This window comes from Gopherus flavomarginatus, chromosome 6 (genome assembly GCF_025201925.1).
Source record: "Gopherus flavomarginatus isolate rGopFla2 chromosome 6, rGopFla2.mat.asm, whole genome shotgun sequence".
NCBI lineage: Eukaryota > Metazoa > Chordata > Testudines > Testudinidae > Gopherus > Gopherus flavomarginatus.
Genome location: NC_066622.1, coordinates 122,400,506 through 122,424,747, shown reverse-complemented (window position 1 = coordinate 122,424,747; position 24,242 = coordinate 122,400,506). Strand labels below are relative to the sequence as shown.

General features: G+C 40.1%; 1 long non-coding RNA gene across 1 annotated transcript in view; it reads right to left on the bottom strand.

Moving 5' to 3' along the window:
• Positions 1-23,640, bottom strand: part of LOC127053793 (uncharacterized) — a 51,328-nt gene extending 27,688 nt beyond the window's left edge. Inside the window, exons 1-2 of the long non-coding RNA XR_007775121.1 lie at positions 23,555-23,640; positions 20,098-20,315 (exon numbers count right to left, since the gene is read on the bottom strand). This is a non-coding gene — a long non-coding RNA (uncharacterized LOC127053793). The remainder of the gene's footprint in view (positions 1-20,097; positions 20,316-23,554) is intronic.
• Positions 23,641-24,242: the final 602 nt, after the last annotated feature.

Below are 24,242 nucleotides of genomic sequence, written 5' to 3'. Positions count from 1 at the left end.
ATAGTATTAAGTTGTGTACCTTAAGACTTTTATTACCTTTTTATTAAGGAGTGAATAATATTTTACTCAAAGCCTTCCATTTTCAAATTGACTCTGAAGGGCTGGCCCGGGGGGAAAAAGGAAGTTTAAGTCATGAAACTCCCATTAAGGTAATGGGAAATATGCTGTTAAAAAATGCACAAGTCTGAAAACCTAGGCAGCTTTCTGAATTTCTTCAGCCTGAGGCTAACGTGAACTCTATGTCATCTTAAAAATAGACTTCTTTGTTTCGGATAATTTGATTAAATATTTAAAACCCAATAGATGGACAAAGAGCTTACTTATAAAAATGAGCTCAGTTACGCGTATAAAATATTCAGCAGAACATTTCAAATAATATACACTGGCATCAGGATGAATCAATTCAGAGATATTCCAGTGCCTCCAAGATGGGGAATTCTCCACCACCACCGTGAGCATGCAGAAACCATAAGTAGGAACAGGCCAAGATGGAGGTGATTTAATCCAGGTCAGTTAAGTGCTAGGGCCTGTCATGGTATCTTTCCCCAATCTGAACCTTAGAGTCCAAAAATTGGGGTACCAGCATGAATTCCTCTAAGCTTAATTACCAGCTTAGATCTGATAAGCTGCCACCAATCAGGAATTCCAGTGCCTGATACACTCTGGTCCCTCCAAAACCTTCCCTGGGGACCCCCAAGACCCAGACCCCCTGGAACTTAACACAAGGAAAGTAAACCCCTTTCCTCACCGTTGCCTTTCCCAGCCTTCCTCTCCCTGGATTACCCTGGATGATTACTGTGATTAAAACTCCTTGAATCACAACACAGAGAAATTAGGTCTCCTGGAGAGAGAGACAGATTCACGCTCCGTGAATCTAAAACAAAGGGATTCCGCCCTTCCCCTCCCCTCTCCTTCCCTGTTAAGTACAGACTCAATTCCCTTGAGCCTCAACAAGGGGGAAAAATCAGACAGGTCTTAAAAGCAAAACTTTTAATAAAAAGAAAGAAAGAAAAGTAAAAGTTTATTTCTGCAATTTAGATGGTAAAAAGTTACAGGGTCTGTCAGCTTATAGAAACTAGAAAGAAGCCTCCCCCCCAGCAAAATACAATTTAAAATACTTCCAGCAAACGACACATTTGCAAATAAAGGAAAACAAATAAAAAGACTATACCGCCTTTCTACTTTTGTACTCACAAAATTGGAATAGAAGGTTAGAGAGCCTGTAGGTACGTGTGGTCATTCTCAGAGCCCAGAGAGGACAAAGCAAAACCCCCCAAAAAACAAACAAAGGCTTCCCTCCACCGACATTTGAAAGTATCTTGTCTCCTGATTGGTCCCCTGGTCATGTGTTTGGTTCCCTGTTTGTTAACCCTTTACAGGTAAAAGAGACATTAACCCTTAACTATGTGTTTATGACAGGGCCTGAATCCAAATCAGAGCTTGTACCCTATCAGAGGGGTAGCTGTGTTAGTCTGTATCCACGAAAACAACGAGCAGTCTGGTGGCACATTAAAGACTAACAGATTTATTTGGGCATAAGCTTTCGTGAGTTAAAAAAACCCATGGAGTACATGCATCTGAAGAATTTGGGGTTTTTACCACTTATTTCCAAATAAAGTTTATGCCCAAATAAATCTGTTAGCCACTAGATCACTTAGTCTGATCCTCTGTATATCGCAGACACCAGTGTTCACTTGCATTGATCTGAACACTCGATCAGCACCCAGAACTGAAAGACAGGCCTCTTTTTTCTAGTTTTCCATAGGCCCAGGACAAGATCCACAGGGATGGGTTGAATCTGAGGTTTTGGATCCAAACTGCCTGAAATTCTAACGGCGTTTACATTTATTATGTCTGCACAGCACCTACCACAGTTGAGATATTAATGTAATATAAATAACAATCATTCCAAGTTCTGGTTTGGGCCTATTTCAAAGTGTAAGATATTTACAAAGAGTAATTTTCACCACAGTGTACTGATCTAACCACCTTGCAGTCTAGCCTCCATTTTGGCTCACTTGGTAAAGTGGTTGCCTTCAGTCCATGAGACTGGAGTCTTGACTGGAGATATGTGGAAACAACACAGTAAATTTAAGCACAAGATAGAGAACTCCATCAACTGGTTATTTTCATTGTAGTACCTGACCACCAAACATACATACTTTAGGCATGGTGACCTTTTAGAACCTCAGCACTACCGACAGGGCATTTAGGACTGGCCTTACTCATTTTTTGGGCCCAAAAAGCAATTTTTTGGAGCACTCCTCCACACCAAACATAGCCAGTTCTTACCTACAATGATCAATAGCACTTACATGTTAATTTTATTCATCTGTATTAACACCAAAGATGCTTAGATATTCTCTTGCAGTCAAGAGCTCCATCTGATTTTCTGGCTTTGCAAGGCACTCATAGCAGTGTTTCTATACTATTTGGACACAGTGACTTTGATTTAAAAAAAATGAAGAAATTACAAGTTAATTATGTGAGTAATCTTAGATTCATATATTCACAAATTCAAAGGCCTAGAGGACCATTGTGATCACCTAATCCGACCTCCTGTATAATACAGGCCACAGAATTTCCCCTTGAGCATATATTTTAGAAAAACATCCACTCTTGATATAAAAATTGCCATTGATGGAGAATGAATCACAACCATTAGTAAATTGTTCTAATGATTAATTACTTTCACTGTTAAAAATATATATCAAATGAGGGGAGGCAGTCTGGTAAAAAAAAAAATCAGAAACCTGAAAATGTTTCAGTTTTCAGCAACTATTTTCATAGGGAAAAAGTAGTATGTCCCAACCAATATAACCTGATACTCCAATATAAACCTGAACCTCATAAAATACTGTTTTCACTTAAAAATTTCAAAGTATTATATTAATTTATTTTCCAAAACATCATTTTACATAATCTAAATTCAGAGTCTAACCGACTTGACGCTGTTCCCCTTTAATAAACTCTAAGGACTGTTTATAATTTAGTTGATTAATTGAACGGTTAATACCTTCAAACACGTTGCCTCTGTTCAGAACGTCTCACTATGGAGACTATGCCATGCCTATTTCTTCATCCCATTGCAGTCAGAGTGCATTTTTTCTGGTAAAGGATGTTAAAAGAACTAAGGTTTAAAAGATACAAGTCATTCTCTGTTTACAGAGTATTATTGTTATTTATGTATACAGCAGGGTTACACAATCAGCAAAACACTGTCTACCTACCAAGAAAAAACGAATGACTGTGTCACCACTTCAGGCCTTGCATTGTTTCCCAGTGATGTGTCTAGCAAACCCAAAAAAGTAGGAAGCAGGCTTGCCTTTCTGCAGAAGCTAAAGAATAGAGGATTTATTTTGTTGCATTGAGGGAATAAAATGAGGTCTCTTTCCTGTGGCAAAGTCATTTTTTAGTTATTTTCTGCTACTAATCACCACATTTTTATATTGCCAGTTTTGCTGAATTCTGTGTGCAACACACTAATTGTTATTAAATCTCTCAGTGTGAGGCCCCAGTACTGCAAAGATACAAGTGCTTACAACTTACTTCCAATCAGTGGGACTATTGACATGCACAGTTAGTCAAGTATGTGTATACGTGCTCTCTTGACCAGGGCCTGAATGAGCTGGCAAGAGAGACCATGATTGCTCTGATGAAACAAATACTTTCAACAATTTATAACAAGTCCCAAAGTAAAATGAGAGAAAAATATTGGCTATATAACCATTACCCCATAATACTGCTGCATATATACTGAATGATTATTATTTATTACAACAGAAGCATGGTAGATCAGAGAGTAGGTGTGAAAACTAACACTAAGGTCTGCTCAGTATTATTACTCAATATTTGTTAAGCTCTGGTAATATGCTGTCCAATACACAAAATATAGACAATAGCCATCCCAGAGATCATACAGTCCAAAAGGTAAAGATCACACTGCATATCTGTCTTTAAAGCCACTATGCAAAGAACTCAATGAAGAGTTTGATTTTGCTTCTGTGCGTCCCTGGTTCTCTTTACAGAAAAAAAATACTTACTCATCATATCTATAGATATAGATATAGATATGATGAGTAAGTGTACTGAGATATTTTAAATCTTATTTTCCTACATCACACAGTAACTTGTGAAAAGGGATAACCAGCAACATTGAAAATAAGCTATTAGAAAAAATAAAAGACAAGTATCAATGGAAAATGGTGAAAATAAGACACTAGAGCTTGAGGGGAAGTCTCTTTACAGTCCAGTAACTTGTTTAAGAAGACCAGAGAAGTATAGACCAGAGAAAAGGATCAGAATGAAGTGTATTTCTACAGGTATCTGAGCTGAATAATAATAATAAAAAAAAGGGCACATCAACACAGATTTTGTTGTAAATTAAGCAGTTCTTTATCTTCTTGAAGAAGATGCCCACAAGACAGCTAGTAACATGGTATTTCATCTTCAAATCAAGAGCAGCCATAGCCACAAACAAGAGGTTTTCAGTTTTTAGCTATTTCACTCAATATTGTCTCAGGAGGGATTTTTTTTAAAACTAACCTGAATCTAGATAAATTTCACAGTTTGTGTAGATTTAAAATTGGCTTTCTATTAATAAATCAGGGTTCTCTACAGCAATTAGCCAGTCAGTGCCTAGTGTTAAAGCCACGATCTTTATTTTACAGTGATGTTTGCTTTAATACTAAAACTTAAACAAGATTTTTTGGTGAGACACTTCAGTATTCATGATTTTGGAGTTGCATTGTTATTGGGTTTAATTATCCTGTGCTTTTGCTCCCTTGTACTGATGAGGAACAAAGGCTTATTTCCTTTCCTGCTCAGTGCTCACATTGGTGTTCAGGACAGAATAATCTTTCAGAGCTGTGGTAAGGCTTGAAAGCTCAATCAAGTGATCAGTGAGAATATTGAAAATCATAAAACAGATGGTCTCCTCCTGTGGAAAAACCTGCAGAAGGGATCTCAGAGGAAGAAGACATATGACCTCCCTTCCCCCACAAGGAGAGAGTCAGGGTACTGAGGCCAAATCCGATAGATCCTAAGGGATCTGTGTGAGATCAAGATAATCTGCCTGGTCCCTCTGCACTAGGTTTGTTCCCCAGTGACCTCTTGGTCTCTGGCAATGAGTCTACTTCAGAGTCTGAAGTAGCGAAGGCCTTTTAGAAAGGAGAACCCCACACTACGTTGTCATGAGACTACAGTCTGTTTTCAGTTCACACTTTCGATTCTCTTGTTGCAACCACTGTACTTGAAACCTTAATAATAGATAGAACTTAGAGGAGAAAAATATGCTCAGGAACTAATACCACTCCCATTGACATCACTAGTGCAGGACCCCCCACCCCGCAAGACCTATTTTAGCTCCAACACCGAGCCCGCAGACCCACTTCACCAGTTTTCAGTACCAGATTATGAACATATGCAAAGCAGAAAACAAAAAAAATTGCCTTCTACTTCCCAATTTTATGAATTGCTGTGTGCATGCAGACACCCACTGAAGTCGCTGAGGCATGGGCACAGGTTGACACCCTTCTGATGAAACACCTAATGCAGTAACTACATAGAGCATAAGAAGCAATGCTCTTAAACTGCAAATGAAACAGCTCACAGGACAGAGTCTTGAGACATCTACAAGTTCTAAGTTTGTCTAATTTAGATTAATTGCAAATCACCCTAGGTCCAGAAATGTTTCAGCAGATTTTTGTACTTAAGTTTGGGGTACACTTCTCATTTTTCTACTTAATTAAGTGACTCATGATCATTCAGGCAACTTCTACAAAATGCTTTGATCTCCAGATCCCTTCCTCCTAAACAAACTAGGTCTCATTTCTTTTACCATATCTACTACTTTTTTCTCAAAGAAAGTTTAGCTCTTTCCTCAGCAATTCATGTGTACTTCTAGTTCTCCCCCCAAGTCGTTTGTGGTGTTTTTTAAAATTCTGCTCTACTGAATCTCTTCCTTTCTATCAAAATCTATTTCGGAGTGAGTTGGGTCATTTTAATTTGTAGGCAGGCCCTTGAGTGAATGCAGGTGGATAATTAACCACAGGTAGGAATTAGGGCGTGTGCCTGGTGTTTTAAATGCATTAATTAATGTTTGTATTCCTCAGCAGGGTAATAAACAGAGGGTTGAAGCAGAAAGACCTGCATGTTGTGTGGAGTTAACTGGTGACTGGGCTCAGTGTTAGTCAGACTTAGCCTCTGAAGTATTTATAGGTTTTCCCTAAGTAGGAGTGTATATCTTCCTGAGCAGAGGCACGCAGTCAGAAGCAATCCATCATACAGATACTAAAGGTAAAAAAAAAAAAAAGGACTGTGTGGGATTTATGCAGAACTTGCATTTGACATTATTTGGCTAGTTATACAAATGCACACAGGCTTTTTATATACTAGAAATATTTATATCCATTTATTTTATTACATGTTTCTCAGTGGTTTGGCTCTCATCTGGTCACCTACACCTTTTGCTACATGGAGTCTGTTAGCAGATTGCTACTCAGGGGATTACTGTGATTTATTTTAATGACTGAGACTTGAGTAGGTTATTCTCTCTTGCCCTTCAAACATCAGGGTTTTTCCTGTCCAGGTCCTATCTGAGAGAGAAGGAGAAAACACACAAATAAATCCTTACCTGCCCATTCTCTGGTCTGTTCCTTCCTAGATATCACTCTGCAATTTCCTTCCCTCAAGGAGACTTTGATGGTAGTTCCTCCTTCCTAGATCCACCAGCATGTTTATCCAATACTTCTCAGCTAATCACAATGGGTAGCATCTCCAAAGGTACTTAAACACTGATGTCTCAATTTTAGGTACCACTATGATCTGCAAAACTTCTGCTTGGCTGCCATTTATTCCTGTAGGAACCTAAACTTGCTCAGTGCCTAAGTTTTTGCAGTAAAAGTTCCCTTAGTACCTATGTTTCTTCCTCTGGGCATGTCTGCTGCTCCCTCCGGGCACATAGACTCTTATCTCCCAACTAAGCTCCAGACTGGTTCATGAACCAGGGGAAGATGCTTGACTGCCTAGGTCATGTATGGGGCTCAGTGTGGGAGGTATATTGAGAGGCCTCCTAGCTACACACAGGACAGCCATGGTGGGAGAGGAAGAGTCCCCTTATCACCTTTAGCCTAGGAGACAAGGAACTCACCCAGGATATGTGAGACCCCCTACACACACCTCAAGTACAGCCTTCCCCTCCCTCTTCTCCCCTCTCCCCCTTCCCTGGGAGAAAAGAGATTTAAATAGGAATCTGCCACTTGAGTGCTTTGACCACTAGGTGTTGTGTTGGTTACACTCTCTCTGGCCTAATTAATATTTAATTATAGTGGAAAACTTCAATCAGAACATTCCATAACCACAAGGCACACACCTGAGAGGTGGCAGTTCCCTGTTCAAATCCTTTCTCTTTGAATCAAATGTCTTCCAAAGCCCAGATGAGTGTCGTAACCACTAGGCTGAAGGTTTGGTCTCTTCCTTTCCCCTGACCCTTGGCTGTTTTGTATGGTTCTGCACATGTCTAAGATGGCTGAATGCCTGTCTTCCCCACAAGCAGAGATAGGTGCCTCCCTGCAGCCTGGGCTTAGGCACCAAGCTCAGAGTTTAGCACACATTGGCTACTAGTTTAAGTAGCTTCAGGTGGCTGGCTTTATAGATTTCATTTTAAGGCACCTTTTTCTACCCATTCATTGTATAGAGGGTCTGCATGTGTAATTCAGGCTTTGTGGATCAGAGCGTTGTTCCTGTGATTTTCTAGGTGGAATGCCTCAATCAGAGGTGGTTCCAGGCCCCAGCACGCCAAGCGTGTGCTTGGGGTGGCATGCCGCGGGGGGCGCTCTGCCGGTCGCCAAGAGGGCAGCAGGCAGGCTGCCTTCTGCGGCATGCCTGCGGAGGGTCCACCCGAGCTGCAGGCACGCCTGCGGGAGGTCCACCAGAGCCACGGGACCAGCAGAGCGCCCCCCATGGCATGCCGCCATGCTTGGGGCGGCGAAATGACTAGAGCCGCCCCTGGCCTCAATCCCTTTTGTGGATCCAGGCCTATGTCTTTATTTTCTCCTTCTCTTTGTGCATTAAAGCTAAGAGCTTTGATAAATCCCTGATTATTCTTGCAAGTAATAGCTGCAGCACTGTTTGTTTCTAACCCTTTTATGAAACATTCTCTTTCCTCAGAGCAGCAGTAGCTAGTCTGTCTTCATTTTGCTCCTACCTCTATCACAAGGCTTAACTCAGGACTTCAATCTGTCAATCCTAGAAGATAGTTCGTGTTATATAGCAAAGGGCCCCTCCCTTACAAACATATGCATGGCAGTTAGGGTGGCCAGATGTCCTGATTTTTATAGGGAGTGTCCCAATATTTGGGGATTTTTCTTATATAGGCACCTACTACCCCTCAGCCCCATCCCAATTTTTCACATTTGCTATTTGGTCACCCTAATGGCAGCTCTGGCTCCCTTCCTTACCAGTGATGCTCCCCAGTTACCATGGTAACTCCAAGGGCTGCCATACATCCAAATTGGGTCTAGACAGTGCACGTTGCTCCATGCAGTTGAGCCTCTTTGACCAGGCAGTACTGCAATGAATACAGTGGGACTCCACCTTGTTACAGGGCTCTGCATGGGTGGAGAGGCTTGCAGTATTAGGGCCTTCGGAGATTCATGGACCCTCCTGTCAGCACTGGGTCAGAGCCATCTATGCTTCCTGAATCCATCTGTGAAGAAGAGTACCTAGAACCTGCTGTACTTGGAATTTTCAGTCCTAAAGACTCTGAATCAAGTTTAAATGGTTTAAGTTCTTTGTGTTTGCATTAAAAAAAAAAAAAGAATTTATTTGGTTTTTTTTTTTACCAAGAAGCCCCAACTGCTTAAGATATCAGTAAATATAACTGACACACATACAGCAGAAGAAAATTTTCTGCCTGATACCTCAGTTATTATTAATCAAAGTCCCATTAATTTCCACAAACAGACAAATAACTCTACTAACTCAGGTTCGTTTTTAATACAATGCTTACTCTTTCATTCTTATCCCAAAATTATTCCCTGGTGTCCAAGTTGTACTAATTTTGATTAACTGCTTCTGTGATTGCTGAAGTCAAAAAGGTAAATTCAGTGAAAGAGAATATAGATCTTTGGCATTACATGAACTGTATAGTCAGTAAAAGATAATGTAACAGAAACAATTTACTGTCTGAAACTTGCTTATTAATTTTCAGTGATTTGAATAAAAAGTGTAAGCATTGGGTGTATCTAAGCAGCTCAGATATGCTCATGAAGCTCTTTCTGTGAGAAAGCTGAACCATTCTTCAATGCTCCCATAGGATAAGTTCATGAAATTAATTACCGTTTTGAGTGAATCTATTTTGGGAAGTGTAATGCTTCAAAGGTAGATCTAATTTTTATAGCACTGTAGCCAGTTAAGTGTTACAGTTACACTTATGAGCTTGCACCCTGAAGCATAAAATCACCAAATTGAGGGTGAAATTATTTATTACAGTTAGCGAAAAATAGACTCTTGATTATTAAAAGTTACTGGAATGCATCATTACTGAAAGGGGGAGGAAAAGTGAGTTATCTCTGGTACATAAGCACTGCATTGTACTTTGGAAGTAATTTGAGTTTTAGCTTTCAATAAAGTGACTTCAATAAGACTCTGAATGTGTAGTAGAATGATCTAGAGGATGGATGCAGAATGATCTAGAGGATAGATCTGGGAACCCTGGCTCCTGACCTAATTTATTTGTGAAAAGTGCCCTGAATTACATCTCCAGCTGCTGAAACTTTTTGGCCTCTACATATTCCAGTTTTTGGCAAAAATATTTTGGTGTTCAAATTTCCACCAAAAATTGAAATTTGACATGGAAAATATATATATATATTTCAACCAGTGCTATTTACTTCTCTGCAGTTAGGTTTAGAAAAAAACATCACCCCAAGGCACATCCAGGTCACCTGATCCTTGTTCACCCCACACAAACAGATTGCACTCTTGTCAACGCTGAATCCTTGCTGAGGTTGTCAAGGAGTTGCATTATGATGTGAGAGGGATTAGTGTTATGTGTTTCCTTATATGTTGGAGACAGAAAGAAGTTCCCTCGGAAGTTGCGGAGTCTACCATTGTCAGTAGAAATGTGCTATGTCAGACCTATGGAATAGTTAAGAGGAGTGCCTTAAGTTGGCATTTCCTTTTAAGAGTTGTGGGAGATACTACACTTACTTAACTCTAGCCCCTTCCAAATAAAATTTCTGTTTACGGATACACATTGTTAGAAATTCCCAGTCTTCTGAGGTGCAGTTAAAGTAATTCTGAGTGAATTTAAAATGCCTTGGAACAGTGGCAAATCTTTCTCATAGCACCTGAATGACTAATCCATAACAACTGGTTTAAAAAAAAATACTTTCCAGAAAATGTAATTTACCTCCTCATATAGTCTCTGATGAGAAGAAACTTCCCTGGGGGCCAAAAAAAATGGCTAGATGAGGAAGCTTGCTTAGATTAAATTGTGAATATGCTTAAGCAGGCTTGGATTTAGTCTTTGTAATTGGAAGGCTCCTACTAACCAGAGGTGTGGGAGCAGGGCACTTGATAAGAACCCTCTGGACATGACGTAAAAGATCTATCTGATAATGAAAATCTTCTGTCCAACAAGAAATTGTGCAATTTGGATGCTTGTTAACTTATCTGAGAATCTTTTGTTGACTCCTTTCTTTCCCTTCCTTTCTCCAGAGTGGGACTATCTCCTTTGAATGGAAAAATGATCTTGTGGTTAAAGCACTGGATTGGTTCACAGCAGATCAGGTTTCATTTCCTGGGTCTGCCACAGACCTCCTGTGTGACGTTAGTCAAGGCACCGAGGGCTGGATTTTTAAAGGTACGTAGGCTCCAAAAGATGCAGATAGGCTCCTAAAATGCCTAGTGAGATTTTTCAAAAGCATCATCTGACTCTTTAGGAGCCTACAAGCAGCAAAGAATCCTGTGGCACCTTATAGACTAACATGTTTTGGATGTATCTGACGAAGTGGGTATTCACCCACGAAACTCATGCTCCAAAACGTCTGTTAGTCTATAAGGTGCTGTCATAGTATCTTTCCCCATATGAACCTTAGAGTCCAAAAGTTGGGGTACCAGCATGAAGTCCCCTAAGCTTAATTACCAGCTTAGATCTGATACACTGCCACCACCCAAAAATATATAGTGTTTTGGGGCACTCTAGTCCCCCCAAAAACCTTCCCTAGGGACCCCAAGACCCAAATTCCTTGAGTCTTACAACACAGGGGAATAAACCATTTCCCTCCCCTTCTCTTCCCTTCCAGGTGTTCCCTCCCTGGGCTCCTGGAGAGAGAGACAGATTCAAGCTCCGTGAATCTAAAACAAAGGGATTCCACCCTTTTCCTTCCCTGTTAAGTACAGACTCAATTCCCTTGAGCCTCAACAAGGGGAAAAAATCAAACGTCTTAAAAAGCAAAACTTTAAATAACTTTTACCTTTTTTCTTTCTTTTTATCTCTGCAATTTAGATGGTAAAAGTTACAGGTCTTACAGCTTATAGACACTAGGAAGAAGCCTCCCCCCCCCAGCAAAAATACAATTTAAAATACTTCCAGCAAACTACATATTTGCAAATACAGAAAACAATCAAAAGATTATTACCGCCTTCTCTACTAAATACTCACTATTCTGAATATATAAGAGACTGTAGCAGGGAGATTGGCAAGAAACCTGGTTGCACGTCTAGTCCCTTCCAGGACCCAGAGAGAACAAAGCAAAACCCAAAAAACACAAACACCAAGATTTGAAAGTATCTTGTTTCCTGATTGGTCCTCTGGTCAGGTATCCGGTTCACTGTTTGTTAACCCTTTACAGGTAAAAGAGACATTAACCCTTAACTATCTGTTTATGACAGGTGCCACAGGATTTTTTGCTGCTTTTAAGATCCAGACAAACACGGCTACCCCTCTGATACTTTAGGAGCCTGAATACCTTTTGAAAATCTGGACCTTAATGTGCTGTATCTCCATTCTCTACTTGAAAAAGGAAGATCATAATACTCCCTTTAACCATTTGTTTGCTTAGATTGAAAGATCTTCAGGACAGAAACTGTCTATTACTGTGTGTCCATATAGCACAGAGTACTATGAGGCCCCCATCTTGAGGCCTCTGGGTACTATTGCAGTACAAATAATGAGTAATTTGATGCAGGTTGCCCTCAGGTGACCCGGAAGAGAATATTTTTCAGTACTTTTTTAAATGATTTCATTCTTAAATGTTTGATACTTAGGATATTTTATTGTTCATTTATATTTCAATGGAGCTATAAATGAGGAGTACATCAGAAAAATATAAAGGGATGCAAAAAAAAAGTGTGGGATGTACATGGACCATTCAAAAAAGGTCTTGACAAATCTGCTTTGTTTTTCTATGATATCATCTCCTGAGCAACAATATGGTATTTCTCACCGCACAAAAAGAGTTTGCTAGTAAACCAGCTAATTTGCTTCTTCTAGGCAATGTGCAAATATTTTCTCTAGGTCTTTCTTGGGAAAACAATACAGGAAAGGCAATTATATCCAAAGAGAAGTATTTTTCAATATAAAATTTTAATTTGGCACTTCATGTATATTGAACAAAGATGCATTAATACATTCGAGTCTTCTAAAGCCACTGGAGAATTGCTTTAGCTGTTCCGTTCATTTATATTTCAGTGGGTTTTTAATAAAATTATAACATTTTCATACATACAATTACAGCTGTGATTAGAGTAGTGTAGTGATATAGTTAATACCAAATATGGTGTGTGCAAAACCTTTAGGGCCAGATTGTCCTTTAGGCACAGTCCTGAGCCAGGAATTGCAAGGTCACCCGTGTGTACTCTGACTGCCTATTCTGGAGGAGGAGCTCTACTACTTCAACTCTCCAACACAGGGCAACTCAAGAGAAGGCCTCTGTACCAGTCTGTGTCATAAGCGATAGTCAAATCTAGGAAGACATCTCCTATCTTTAGATTTTGCTGAAAACCGTTTTTGATAAAGGTAGTCAAGGACAAGACTTGATCACAGGTGCTACATCCTTTCCTGAACCCTGACTGTTCAACCCTCTCCAAAATGGGGATAATAGCACCGCCCTTTCTTACAGGGGTGTTGTGGGGATAAATACATTAAAATTTGAGGTGGTCAGACACTATGACCATGACTACACTAATGAGACTATCCTGACATAACTACAGTGCCATAGCTATTCTGACATAATCCCCTCGTGCAGACTCAGCCTACAAAAGTGGGTTTTCCATTGCTGTAGGAACACCATCTCCTTGCGTGATGGTAGCATTCTTTTGTTGCTCGACCTGCATCTACACATGGGATGTTCTGGTTGTGGATTTCACATCCCAGAGCACCGTAGCTTTGTCAAGCTAAATTTTTAAGTGTTGACCAAGCCTATTGTAATGGTGGCCATATAAAGGCCTTCTTAAATATAGTAATTAACCAGTTTTAGATGTTTTTCAATAAACTTTGGAATTTGCTTCAGGACAACCATGACTACATTGATAGTTTTGGTCCCTTGCTGTAAAATGTACATAGGAACCTACTATTTATTTTTCACAAAATCTAATAGCAATTAGTTATTCCCTATAAAATGTCTCCAAATACCTGATGGTTGGTAGCAATTTATAAGAGAACAACATTTTTTTTTCAAGTGGGAAATAAACAACACAAAATAGCATCTTTGTGGCTTTAATTATTGATGAGACTCATTGCCTTAACACAGGGGTGGGCAAACTACAGCTTTGGATCCATCCTGTGGGACTGCTCCCCATGGAGCTATGGGCCCTGCACCACTCTTGGAAGCGGCCAGCACCATGTTCTGTGGCACCCGGACAGAAGGCTCAGTGCGTTGCCGAGAACAGGGAGCCACGGCCAATTGGGAGCTTTGAGGGAGGTACCTGGAGGCGCAGCAATGGCAGTGCACGCGGAGCCTTCCGTGCCTCCCCCTCCCTGGGGCCACAGCGCTTCCTGGAGTGGCCCGGGGCCAGGGACAGGGCAGGCATGCTGGGATCCTACCCTAGCCCCAGTGTGCACCACTGCCACCCTGGAGCTGCTTTAGGTAAGTGGCACTGGGATGGAGCCCAAACCCCTCCTGCACCCCAACTCCCTGCCCTAAGCCCCCTGACTGAACCTCGCACCTCTCTTGCACCCCAATCCCCTTCCTGAGCCCCCTCATACAGCCCTGCACTGCTCTTCTGCCCCAATCCCTTGCCCTGAGCCCCTTCCTGCACACCGCTCCCCCACACATACCCGCACTCTCTCCCAACCACCTGCCCCAGCCCTGCATACAATTTCCCCACTCAGAGTTAACCCTTGACCCAAAAAGTTTGCCCATCTCTGTCTCAACAGTAGTTAACAAGCAGGATGTGCAAAAACTTCACACTGGGACAGAGTCCCTCAATCCTTTCCCAAGTAAAATAAATAAATAAATAAAAATCACCATTCACTGGAAGTTTTGCTGCAGTAAGAACTGCAGGAATCAGCCCATTATGTGAGCTTTGTTCCTCCCCCACCCCTATTTTTGGCTCCAGATTAGCCTGCTACCTTTCCCACTTTGTTTCCAAAGATTTTTTTTTTCATAATAAAAGTCATTTTTGGCCTGGATCCTCAAAGATATTTCAATGAAAGTTAAGTGCCTAAATACTTTTGAGGATCTGGGCCTTTGTGACTAGTTTCTGGATTTTAGCTGTATTAAAAATAACAGAACAGGTTATACTGCCAGAAGAAGCTGTTATCCCTAATGGTATGTGGGGTGGTGAGGGCAAAGGATGCTTACAGCAGGCATGGTGGCAGCGTATAAAATAAGTCTCTGATTACTGCTAAGGAAATAAATCACAACAAATTTACCTGGTGAATTCAGCTACTTTTTCTGCTTGTGGAATGTTCTGTTTGTGACCAGATCAGGATTACTTTGAATGTATTAGTTATAAAACATGTTCTTGATCATTTTTTTACTTTATGGCTAGATTATGAAAAATTCAATGTGATAATTAAAATGTGAGTATATATGGTATTGGCTTTGTTCCCTTATTGGATGAGCATACTTTTATACCCAGGAGTAAGATTTGAAGAAGCTACTTGAATCTCTCAGGTATAGGGAACAGTTTAAAGGCAAAAACCAGATAAACAGAATTAGGGGATTCTTAGAAAAAAATGGATTATGGACTATTTATTTTTCAAGGACACTATTTGCTATGTACCTCAAAAACATGTCATGGTGCCTGCCCCTAAGGGCTTGCAATCGAAGACACTTGGGTGGGCTTCCATGCAGGGTATGAGCTTGCAGGATCAGGGTCTGAATAAAAACAGAAGTGGAGGCCAAACGCAAACAAAAGTTTCCAACTCTGATGTGCAATTTCCATATTGAAACTCATGATCTGGTAGGTCAGAAGGAATAGTGATATAGTCTTAGATTTCCCTTATATGTAATCATGAAAGATCATACACTAAGGACAGTAATTTGTGAGCACTTTCCAAATCAAAAATATATATCCAACCATGTGATACTGTAAAACAGACTGAAGATTTATTCTGTAGGTTATGGAAATAATTCTGAAGAAAAAGTATTCTCCAGATTTTAAATCAGCTCTCTTAAAGCTTAAACCCCTGTTAACACTAGAGGAAGGCAATCACAATTTTTACCATGGACAAGCAGAATGAAATATACAGTATAAATAATGCATAGCCAAATGATCTAATGAGAGCTTCTTCACTGTATCTACACTAGAATAGCACCAGTGATTTAAGAAGGCTTATAAACATGACAAATTTAGCAGTAATCGTTCATTAATAAGACAAAATGCTAACTTTAAACACAAAGCAAATAAAAAAAAAGAATTCAATATATTACAGGAGCAATATGGAGAATGTCTGCTCCATTTTCAAGTGAGATGCAAAGTTCTTTCTTTTTGCTTCCTTCACATTCAGCAGAAATAAGGATAAATCATTGCACTTCTAATGATAGAATATCTCCGCTCCACCTCCAAAGACATAGTCAAGGCCATGAGAAGAATATGGAAGTTGACTCAGAGATATGGGAAACCAATCAAGAAACTGAATCTGGATTGCGGTAGAGGTGTCCCCTTGTTCAAGTGTTTTTGGATATGAGCAGTTATTTTAAAATTCAGCTGAAGACTTCTAATAAAATATCAGGTGTTCTCCTGTATCTTAATAACTGAAAAGAAATTCTCTATTGGAAAATAGATTTTTTTGAGGGGGGCGGGGGTGGAGGTCAGTGAGTTTGTGTTAGAGAAGCAGAGGTCTGATTTTCAGTAGTGCTGTGTGGAGAAGGGTAATTCTGTTTCATGGAGGACTTTAGAATTTCATTTTTTCCCCCCTGATTTGGAACAAACCGCCTAGATTTCAAAATTCTCCATGAAAAAGAATCTGCACCAAAATGTATCAAAAGAGTTCATGTTGATCATTTAAAAAATGGAATTCCCCCAAGTGGCTGCTGAAGAGCTTGGAAGCCCAGGCTCACCAACTGGCAGGTTGTTCAGGAGTTGGGTGGATGAGCAGGCAAGAAATCAGGTAGGTTTCAGATAAAAATCTGCTTACTCTTTCAGAAGCCTATCTGGGTTATGTTTGTTCAATTGCAACACTTGGATTTCAACTAATAAGCAGTCTTCAACAGAAAACTGTTCCATTGGAAAATTTCAAGCCAGCTTTCACTGTCAGTAACACTCTCAGGGTTATTGCTCAGTGTGTAGAACTCCCAGTAAATTAATTGGGAGTTTAGTGTAAAACTCAATGGCAGGATATAATTTTTAAGTGTGAATACATTAGTAAGGCAACAAGCCACTCAGCAAGTTTTTGATTCTGCCAAGTAGTGATCTCCAAGTTAACTTCAAGCATGTAATTACTAGTCCCACAGAGGTCAACAGAACTAATCACATACTGAAAATTAATGTAACACTTCTACCGGGTTGCCAGTGGGAGCACAAGGAACAGGGTCCATCTATCTAATGGTACTTTCCTAAAATAAATAATACTATAGTTGAAGCCTAACTCAGACCCATACTCCTACTTGGCACTGGGAAATGAAAATAAAACCTGCCTGATCAACTCTCTAGGTGGCTGGGGTTCTTTTCCCCACTTCGAAGCACTCAGGAGTCCTTGGTTATGTCAAACCACAACTACATTTTACTTGAGCAAAACAAGACCCTTTGACAGAGGCCCTGCTCCTGGGGTGGAGCTGCTGATCTTTAAGAACAAGCCCTTTCCCCTCTCCATGTTAGGCTTGAATCTCATTTCCAAGCCAGAGTCTACCATCTGTAAATTCAGGGTTACCCTCTTACTCCAGGGTATGTGTACAATCTCTGTGCCTTTTCATGAATACAATTACAGAAACAAAATCTATTGTTTAAACAGAACATTACAATTTAAGCAACAAAAGACAATAATGCTGAACTATGGGTAAACAATTTCAGAAGTCATGTAAATGAGGATGACTTCATTTTCCCTTATGGGAAAGCTCTTTCCATCTCATGCACTTAAGTGCCTTGCTGGCTCGAAGACTGAGTGCTCAGCACCTTGCATGACTGGGCCCCAGGAATATGAACCCTGGCAACACAGGCCAGATTTTTAAGAGCGTATGCATGCAAAATTGTGTGTTCTTGGGAGTGAGACTTTCAAAGCCACCTAGGGAGTTCAGGATGCTAATTCCCATTATTTTCGATAATCTCAGCTTTAGTTTATACTAGAAAATATTATAAATGTACATACAGATAGGTTATTTACATGTAAAAAGACAAATTATGCACTCGTGTGTTTTCATATATCAAATGTGTGCATAAATTAGGCACATAAAATTTTGCACATGTGCACAGCTTAATACTGCAACATAGGGAACAGAAAATGTATTATAGACCTGGTATTCTAGAGTTCCTTTCCCTTTTGGATGGTCAGTTGATCCATCCTATCCATTTGTCCCAGGCTCTACTTTCCTCAGTCAGTCTGTTCATCTCAACCCCTACTTTCTTCTCTCTAGAGATTTATTCATGCCTTCCTTATATTCAGCGTGGAGTGGAATGAGCCACATCTGCTAAATCATTGGTAATTAACCTCTCTCTCTCTCTGCAGGGCTCCAAATCCTGCTGTTATGGCAAAGAAAGATTCCTACCACTTTGTTACAGCCTGCTTAGAAATGTTCTGTCTGCTTTCAAGAAGAATATTGTTTACTTTCACTTCCCCAGGAAACATACCTGCTAGAATGTTAAAGTTTAACAACTGATGGACTGGATGATATGCTCCTCTTCTTTCTTGAGGATTCATACATATATTAGTAAATATTAATGCATTTGATTGTTAAGAAGCAAGGCAGAGTTATACAGTCCTGCTAGTGAACATTCATACTCCATAAATCTATGAGGAATAAAATCTACAGCTTTGACATTAATGAAATATTTGGACTGGGCAGTTTCTTAACTGCTGGGTGTGAAGGTAAGTAATAAATAGAGGACTTTTTTCAAAGTCCTCTTTATCCATCTGAATTTCATGTACTTAAACTTCCTCATGGAGATTCTCTTATCTCCTTGTGTTACAACTTTTATGAGTTCACTAAAGCTTTCACCATTCTAGCTACACAACATAGGACAAAGTTTGCTCTCATTTACACTGTCATTTGGTGGGGTCATAGAGTTGCACAGAGATAATTGGGGGAAGGCTTTTGCCGTACGAAGATATAGCTCCTGGTATATCATCAAATACAAAGTCATCTTCTCTGACAATATATTACCTACAGTTATTGGCCAACAGACATAATGTGCTCACAGATGGGTTGACCATGGACAATGCATTTATAAGCACAGCAAGTAAGTGACAATCAGAGCAGAGAACAGGGGAATCTACTGAGAATGCTGCTGTGCAGGCATCAAGTTACTTCTGCATAATAGCAAGCCTTTTGCAAAGAAGGGAGTGTGAACCTACAAGACTTACTGGCATGCTGAGGATTGCACTTAAACCCATGATTCCTTAAGCATGCCCATTCTTTCCCCATACTACATTTCTTTTTCCTCTGAGAGTAAAGGAACTGGAACACAGTGAACCAGACACTCAATGTGGGGGACTAGTTCCTGTTGTGTGTACTTTTGCATAACCTCCTCTCTAGCAATGGGATACAAATGCTCCCTAAGATGCATAAGGATTTTCAGGACCAAAAACTAAGTAGTTCTGAAGACCCCAACTTTGGGAGTGTGGCTGTAATCCAAACCTGGTTCGGGATCCATATTTTAAGTTTTACTCAGATGTCTTTATAATGGACTGAACCAAAACCCCACATTCAAAAACTCTAAACTCTAATGTGGGAGGGAGGGGAATATTTGGAGACATTTTATAGGAAATAACTAATTGCTATTAGATTTGGTGAAAAATAAATAGTAGGTTTCTATGTACATTTTACAGCAAGGAACCAAAACTATCAATGTAGTCATGGTTGTCTGGATGTGAATTAACAGAAAAATCTGTATATTCCTTTATGGCAGTCAACTACAGACGAGTGGTGGTCCTGACATTCTGAGGGCCCTGTCCTGTGCAACAACACCATTATTCTCTTGGGTTGGCTGTGTTCTAGAGACAGGTATGAAAATCATATTTTCATGTTTTGCAACAGCAAAGAAGGCTATAAGAATTATGACCCATCCAGCTTGAGGACCATCCAGCTCCTTCTCCAGTAAAGACTAGATATCCCACCTACACCTGCATGCACACTCCGGCATGCTGACATCACCTCTCCCCAACTTTCTAAATTACACTTTTCTCTCCATCTCCTCACTTCCTAGCCCATTCAGTGGGAGCTGGGGAGAAGCTATGGGGAAGCTAGTAGGTAGATCCAAAGACCAATTGAGAATGCAATCTGTGCCACAGCCCAGTGATTTGAGAATCAGATGGAATAGTGAGGAGCAGGAATAGGAGATGGAGTTCTGACTGGCAGACAAGTGATACAAGGTCCAACAAGAGAGAAGGTTTTGGCCCACTAGGTCACCTGAGTCCCCCACTGAGGCCTGGTCTACACTGCGGGGGGATCGATCTAAGTAGTTGAAGTCAATGTACTTAGATCCACTTACCACGGTGTCTTCACTATGGTGAGTCGACTGCTGCAACTTCCCCGTCGACTCTGCCTGTGCCTCTTGCTGAGTTGGAGTACAGCAGTCAATGGGAGAGCGCTTGGGGATCAATTTTATTGTGTCTAGACTAGATGCGATAAATTGATCCCCGCTGGATCGATCATTGCCCGCCAATCCATCCAGTAGTGAAGATATACCCTGAGTATCAAAGGCAAGTTCTAGAGGCAAGAATGAGAGACATTGGTTACTGAACCTCAAGGAAGTTCCAGAGTGACTCATAACTGCTGAGTTTGGAAGTTTGACTAAGCACAACCCTTATATAGAAAACAACATGTACACAAACATAATGGGAAGAAATTCAAGAACAATGTTTCTAAATGTTCACTAAATACAAAATGTCATCCTGCAAATTTATCAAACTTAATATTGACAAAAAAGGCCAAGTAAAAATCCTTAGAAAATAAATTTGATTTGGAGAAAGAATGGATCTGATCTCTTAAGTTCTGTGAGCCTTACTTTCACCTCCACTGGTGTAAAATCAATGTAATACCATTGATATACATTGATCTGCTCCTGATTTAAACCTGTTTAGAGGAGAATCAAGACTTCTGTTTGTGTCTGTGAAGGAAGATTATGCTAATTTACTGGCAAAAGCCCACTTTTGGAAATCTGTGCAGATCCTGGTACTTACACAGATTCCTGCTGTTTCCCAAGTTTTCCCTGGCATTGTCTTTCAGTGTGAACATCCCATCCAACCTAATTTTAACTTTAAAAATAATAGTTATGAATGAAAGATTTTTAAAATGCATTTCTGGAGGTGGTTCTTCTATGACACTATTCTATTTTGTTCTTTATCAGAAAATATGGTATATCCTTCCTAATTAAATATGAATAACTTTTCTTTCTCTGAATGATAGAGTAAAATGTTGAAGTTAGATTTTGTGCTAAAAGCCTATTTCCAGCTACATACTCATTGAAGAATTATAAAAGGTAATAGAACACAATAGTCCAGAATGTTTAGATTTCTGGATTCTTAACGTAATAATACTTTTACACCATTTTCCAATAAATTTACCTGAACTTTCCATCTCTCCTCTCTAACATTGCTTAAAAGTAATTCTTTGAAAGACTCTGGCTTTTGCTACACTAGCACTTTTGTCGGTAAAAATTTTGTCCATCAGGGGTGTGAAAAAACACGTCCCTGACCAACATTAGTTTCGCTGACAGTAGGTGCTGGTCTCGCCATCACTATGTTGGCAGGAGAGCCTCTCCTGCTGACATTGTTATTGCTGCTCCTTGGGAGTGGTTTAATTATGCCAGCAAGAGAGTTTTCTCTCCTGCCAGCTGTCATAAACAGATAGCTAAGGGTTAATGTTCTTTTACCTGTAAAGGGTTAACACAGGGAACCAAACACCTGACCAGAGGACCAATCAGGAAACAAGACTTTTTCAAATCTGGGTGGAGGGAAGTTTTGGGTGTGAGTTCTTTGTTCTTTGTCTTGGGTCTGACCCTCTCGGCTCTGAGAGTGATTTTTCTATCTCCTGGCTTTCTAATCTTCTGTTTCCAAGTTGTAAGTACAAGGATAGTAAGACAATAGGTTTATATTGTTTTCTTTTGTATTTACATGTGTGTAGTTGCTGGAATGTTTTAAATTGTATTGCTTTTGAATAAGGCTGTTTATTCATTTTTTTCCTTTAAGCAATTGACCCTGTATATTGTCACCATGATACAGAGACCAGGTTTAATGTCTTTTTCTTTCTTTTTATATAAAGCTTTCTTTTTAAGACCTGTTGGAGTTTTTCTTTAGTGGGGACTCCAGGGAATTGAGTCTGCAGCTCACCAGGGAATTGGTGGGAGGAAGAAGTCAGGGGGAAAATCTCTTTGTGTTAGATTTACTAAGCCTGACTTTGCATACCCTCTGGGTGAAGGGGAAGAGAGATTAGATCTCTCAGTACTTGCGTTTCCAGGACTGGAAGCAGAGAATCTCCTAGGGTCGTCCAGGGAGGGGAGCCTGGGAGGAAGTAACAAGGAAACAAGGGGAGGGGGTTATTTTCCTTTGTTGTAAGACTCAAGGCATCTGAGTCTGGGGGTCCCCCAGGGAAGGTTTTGGGGGACCACAGTGAGCTAGGCATTGTATAATTCCTAGCTTGTGGCAGCAATTACCAGGTCCAAGCTGGTACCTAAGCTTGGAGGTTTTCATGCTAACACCCATATTTTGGACGCTAAGGTCCAGATCTGGGAAGAAATGTTATGACACCAGCAAGGAATGGCTACACAGGAAATCTTACAGCAGAACAGCTGTACCACTACCTGTACGGCTGTAAGGTTTGTAGTGTAGACATAGCCTAACACTATACAGGTCTTTAATGGAAATAATGGCCGACCACTGTACAGACATAGGAGGCACTGCTTTAGTAGAGAGACAAGATGGATGAGGTAATATCTCTTATTGGATCAACTTCTGTTGGTGAGAGAGACAGAGCTTTGTGCGGCTTGAAAGCTTTCCTCTGATCTGAGGAAAGTACTCAGAATATCACAGCTAAATAGAAGATCAAATAGAGAGTTTAGCATATGTAGTTAGCAAATATTCTAAGGGACCATTCAAGGTGAAGTGGCCCATTAGCACCCCTGTAGTCATAGGAAAAAGATAGTTAGTGGGTTACAGATGGTTGTAATAAGCCATAAATCCAGTGTCTTTATTAAGATCATGATTTTTGAGTGTCTTAACAATTATATGAATTTAAGATTCCAGGCAAGTGTTGTGCAGGTTTCTTTTGAGGAAGAGGACTGATAGGTCAAATATACAGTGATCATTTTATGAAAGGTGCTCACCCAGAGATGATGTGGTGTTTTTGTCTTTTATTGTTTTCCTGTGTGAGTTCATTCGAGAGCGTAGTGATTGGTTTCACCCACTGTGACATTTCCCAGGGTACAATCTGGACTGTTGAACAGCTGTGTCCCCTTAATTATCTAGCCTGGGATGCCTTTTACACTGCTTTGCTCTAAGAACATCCACTGTTGGCCTGTTTACACACAGCCTCTAGCATGTAAAATCAATCCCAGCTATGTTACATGAATGCTAGCCAGCCAGCCATGAATTACATACAGGGTGACACCAGGAGATTCTCAAGTCCAAGACTTTTTTCCCCAGAAATGTTCATCTTGTACTGGCCAGCAATGCGAGCTAATGGAAAGTCTATCAATTATCAAAGGAAAATGATATATGCACCAGCCTTCTTTTCCCAAATAGAGTTTCCTACACACTCTAATCCAAACACAATGGTTGAGATGAAACAAGAAGATAAGTTTATTAACTATAGAAAGATACATTTTAAGTGATTACAAGTGATGATGCATAAAGTCAGGATTGGTTACAAAAGAAAACAAAAGAATAACGTGCAAGTTAATACCTAACTTAACAAGCTAAGTGAACTTAAAAGCAAAAGTTTTCTTTCACCATCTGCTGCATGTAAATTTCATAGGCTGGGTCACCTTTCAGCCTGAGAGCACTCCCCCTTAGTTCAGCTCTTTAAGAGTCCTTGATATCATGAGCAGACATGCAGGGGGAGAGAGGAGAAGTCAAATATTTTCCTCCCTCTTTATAGTTCAATTTCTTGTGCCAGGAACATCCTTGCTGAGTCATGGTGACATGCAGCCCATTGTGGACATGAGGTTTGAATCTTCCCTGTGATTAAACATAAATTTCTTGTTTACACCCCCCCCACACACACACTGAAGGATGGCTGCTTAACTAGGTGATGACCCTTTAATGTCTGTCTAGGCTTCTAGTGTGTCTTTGTCTCTGAAGAACTGTCTTGTGGTGTTACCCAGAATTACAACATATTTCAGTAACAATCGTACAGTAGAATCTTTTAACTTCACATATAGTGTCAATATATACAGATAGATATATAAAACAGGATACTGATATTCAGCAGATTATGACTTTTCAAATGATACCTCACAAGGCATACTTTGTACAAAATGTATCATAGTCTTGTAAAAGTGGTGACCATAATAGTATAGACATATAGACTGTCACAGCCACATAGTTGTTGTTGGGGCATTTAGTGCACTGAATGAGGTACATCACATGTTGTGATAGGCATGTGTAGGACCTATGGATGTTGAAAGGCATGTTGTGA